General features: G+C 37.5%; 1 pseudogene; it reads right to left on the bottom strand.

Annotated features, from left to right (window-relative positions):
* Window positions 1-319: 319 nt before the first annotated feature.
* LOC149227303 (pentatricopeptide repeat-containing protein At1g11290, chloroplastic pseudogene) lies at window positions 320-3,470 on the bottom strand (annotated as a pseudogene).
* Between the last annotated feature and the right edge of the window lie 1,315 nt (window positions 3,471-4,785).

Raw genomic sequence — 4,785 nt, 5'->3', positions numbered from 1 at the left:
CGCAGAGTCTGTTCATCACGGTCTAGAAAATCCAACAAGGACTGGCAGCTGGGGAACATGTTTTAGGGACAGCTAGAAGTTTGCCCCAAAATTCCAGGTAAAGGAAAAAATATTTTAAAAGAAAATACAAATACCAGCAAAAAATCGAATGAACATTCAAAACTCCAAAAGAAAAACTATCTAGGGAATTTAAAAATTTGGTACACCATAAATATCATTCATTATTCCATAAATAATATTTCTAAAAACCAAAAGAAAACAGAGTTTATTAAGTAAAACTAAGTACGCAGTCAGAAATGACAAACTGTCCACAATGGTATATTGCCCAAACTGGCTGTCCATTTTAAATCTCCACTGCGAAACTTTGAAATTTTGAACCTCCAACACAGCAGTGTCCAAAGCCTGAAAGTGACTGCTATGGACACTCCAAAAACCAAATAATAGTGCAGATCGTTTGTTGGTTCTTTTATGTGCTTCTCAGACCAACTACAACTCTCTTCTTGCCTCCAAAACAAATCAAATGGTTGAAAAAAAATGGTGAGGGTGGGGGTGCATTTCTCTAATGTTGGGCTTTGGGCAAGGGACTCTCATTTTTTTTTGTTTCCTTTCCTTTCTTGCCATGCTGTCCCGGCAAGGGCTCACCCTTGGCTGAGTAGGCACCAAAACAGGCCTGTTAGAAGTCTGTTGCGTTCCAACAGGCTGGGGGTTACCAGGAATACGTGAGACATCTCCGTTTCTGGCCAGGGAACATCCCCAACATCCACGAGGTCAACCAAATGGAGGTGCTTCCTGCCTGTTCCCAAGTACCCTGGGATGCATGCACCTCAGAGACAGGTTCCCTTGCTACATAGTCTATAGATATAAACATTATATATGAACCATAGAGTCGACTTGGTCTAAGCATGTCTTCAGATCTATCCCAATGAAATGGCATATTGGAGTCCGCCCAGCTCAAGTCAGGCCCATTTAGAGAATTTTCAACCTCACCCAGAAAAAAAGAAAGATTCCTGACTTGAACTAGAATACTTTAATGTTCATTCACATTGTAACTTCAGTTCTCTTGATTTTGGTATCCTTGCATATTTAACATTTCTGAATGCATTCTGAGTTGTCAGTGCATTAGAAATGTCCAGTGGTATTTTTCGGAAATAGGACTAGGTAGATGTTGAGCTTTTTTCATGCCACTGCCATAGCACGCTAGATTTTGGCAGCGCATTGCATCCCAGAGAGAGTATTCTAACTTGAAACTTTCCAAATTCTATATTAATTCCCGTGGTTCTTGAATACAGTAAAGTTCTGTTCATTATTGTGGTTCTTAGATATCATACAACACAAACTGAAAGTCAGGGACATATCCTGCTGCCTTCATCTTTGGGAACAGGTTCTCCAACATAGCATGGATTTTATTCAATTGTGGATGTGATTTGTCTCCTACAAGAAATATATGAACCCTGTTCTTTACCACAATCCAGCTGTATCCTGGAACTTTTTTTAGTCCTCTATCTTTCATCATTGTTCTCATTTTTGTTACCCCATCCCACCTACCAGCAGCAGCATAAATGTTTGATAGCAATACACAGTTTCCTGCACTTTCAGGCTCTAATTCAAGAAGCTGATCAAATGCATTTTCTCCCAACTTTAAATTGCCATAAACTCTACAAGCACCAAGCAAGGCTCCCCAAACACTAGCAGTAGGTTCTACTGGCATCATTTTGATAAACTCTTGAGCTTCATTCAGTTGCCCAGCTCGACCAAGAAGGTCAACCATGCATGCATAGTGCTCTGTCATAGGCAATATACCATATTTTTCACTCATTTGATTGAAGTATAGCCAGCCTTCATCCACCAGGCCTCCATGACTGCAAGCAGAAAGAACACCAATCAAGGTTATGTAATCCGGTTCAACGCCCGCTTGTTGCATTTGGTAAAACAGTGACAATGCATCTTCACCCTGCCCATGCATTCCATATCCTGCAATCATTGCACTCCATGACACCACATCCCTATCGATAAGTCTATCAAACACCTCTCGGGCAACATCTAGACTCCCACATTTAGCATACATATCTATAAGTGCATTTTGCGCAGAAACATCCAGTTCAAACCCCTTCCTAAAGACATATTGATGCATCTCTTTGCCTTGCAGGAGAGCTGCCAGGTTGGCACAGGCAGGCAAAATACTCACTATGGTTACCCGATTAGGTTTCACACCTTCCACCTGCATTTGACGAAAGAATTCCAAGGCTTGATTAGGATACCCATGCTGAGCATATCCTGCAATGAGTGCAGTCCATGATACTACATTTCTGTCAGAAATTTTGTCAAATACTTGGAATGCAAATCCTATGTTTTTACAATTGGCATACATGTCGATTAGAGCAGTGCCCACAAAAACATCCCTATCAAACCCCCTTCGAACTGCCAAGCTGTGAATCTCCTTGCCATGCTGCAAATTTTCTAAGAAGGAACAGACAGGAAGAATAGTTGCCACAGTTATCGGGTCAGAACCGATGCCTTCCACCAGCATCTGCCGAAAGAGATCTAATGCCGTCACCCAATACCCAGTTTGAGCATACCCTGCAATCATAGTATTCCAAGATGATGCATTTTTATAAGATATTTTGTCAAACACTTGGCGTGCAACCTCTATAATCCCATACTTGGCATACATAGCAACAAGGGCACATCCCACAATAATATCTGACTCAAAACCATATCTAATTATGTGATCATGGATTTCTCTACCCTGCGATAGACTAGCACATACCTTGAGAGCGGAAGGAAAGGTGAAATTGTTGGGTAGTATGCCTGAGCGCCGCATTTCACAATAAAGCCTGCTAGCCTGTTCGCACAGATTGTTTTTCGCATACCCACTAATCATGGCGTTCCACAAGAAAACATTTCGTTCACATATTTTGTCGAATACTTTGCGTGAATCCATCAGATGTTGGCAAACGCCATACATACTGATAAGAGTGGTTGCCAAACAAATGTTTTCCTCAAGTCCACTCATTAGTATGCGAGCGTGGACTTCCTTGCCCTCTGCGAGGGCCTTCATGTTGGTACATGCCTGCAATATGGAAGAATATGTACGGAAGTCCAGGTAAACTCCTCGGAAATCCATGTCACGCAAAACAGTCAATGTTTCCTTCAGTCGTCCATCTTTGCAGAGAGTGTCAATATGTGTGGAAATGAAAGAATTGCAGTTATAGGGTTGGGATTCCAGCATTGTTCGTGTGAGAGTAACAGAAAAATGATGAATAAACGTGCGTAAAAAGCCGATCTTGCTGATATGGGATGGCAGCAATGTCGTTGCTGTCAATACCATGGCTCGGGTTTAACATGGCATTAGAGCAATGAAAAAAAAAATGTCGTTTACAGGTGATCCGTTTTTGAACCTAAGAACAAAACCATTGAGTGTGCTGGATGGGTTTCAACGATTTATCTTTGGATTTTTCCACATATCATCACTGCAGTCCAACAGCAATCTGTGTTCTTTATAAATTGCATCCTTTTAATGAAGAAATATATTTAAATTTTTTGGAAATCCTTTCAGCATAACAAATTATATAACTTAACTTTACACTTTTAATCAAATTTGAAACAAAATTGATGGAAAAAATCCCAAACTATATAAGTTCAGAATATGCAATTAAGTATATTTTTGGTTGAAGTATTTTTTCGTTGAAATTTTTCATTGGTTCAAATTCGAAGGGAGCATAGTCTACATATTTTCTAAAATAAAATAACTAGTAATCCTTTTAAAAGGAGTAAAGAGAGGTTGATAAAAGTTTTAAATTATTTTTTTTGAATTCTATAATTATTAATAAATAATATTTTTTTAATTAATAGAATTTCTAAATAACTCCATGGTATGTTATCTTTCTTTTGAGAATGAAATTTATGTGATATCTGATACACATAATTGCCTCCAAAACAGTGTACAAAGCTCTGGAACTTGCTTAGAATTTACTCATTTGTATCTGAACAAGCACAAATAATATTGAATTTTCCAAAAATATGTAACATCCAAAAAAATAGTGAAAAGTCCTGAAATTGTCCCAATTATGTTTGTAATTCCGATTGAATTTTCCAAAAATTTGTAACATCGAAGAAAATAGTGAAAAATCCCCAAATTGTCCCAACTATGTTTGTGAAATAAGCTTAAAAAAATATCAACAAACCAAATTTATTTGGTTTATCAAAACAAAATATAATCCCCAAAACTAACCAAAATTCATTTGGTTTATCAAAACAAAATATATTCCCCAAAACTAGAAAACGTTAATTCTACCCCTTTTTCAAAAATTGCCAGCAACTCCAATATAATATCAATTATCCAAATTTAAAATCATATCCACAGAATTTCTGACATAGAAATAAGAAAAACTCAATTGCTCTTCAAAAATATTAATCTAGGTGAGAAACACCATGAAAGTTGTCGATAATGTTATATCGGATCGGATGATACGAGAGGGTTTGAAATCTTTTCGAGATTTGATAATCGACCAATCATTTCACATACACACACCAAACACTAACATCTGTCACAAACATTATTATCCCTGCAGTCGCAAGGTATTACGCATTCAAAAATGCGTTGACCTAACATTATTCTCAGCTGACCAAAAATTAAACTAAAATTTTATAAAGTAGACATTAAGGAAGTAAAATAAATTATTTTTTTAATTTCTAAATTTTATTTTTTTAAATTTTGATTGGCCCAAAAAATTAGAGTCTTATTAGGCAATCATTATTTAGGCAGTCGGATGGTATGTCGTACTC

This window comes from Pinus tabuliformis, chromosome J (genome assembly GCF_031772625.1).
Source record: "Pinus tabuliformis cultivar Carrire ecotype Pingquan chromosome J, CPIR1, whole genome shotgun sequence".
Lineage (NCBI taxonomy): Eukaryota > Viridiplantae > Streptophyta > Pinopsida > Pinales > Pinaceae > Pinus > Pinus tabuliformis.
The sequence above is the reverse complement of the archived record's forward strand: the minus strand, read 5'-3'. Positions and strand labels throughout refer to the sequence as shown.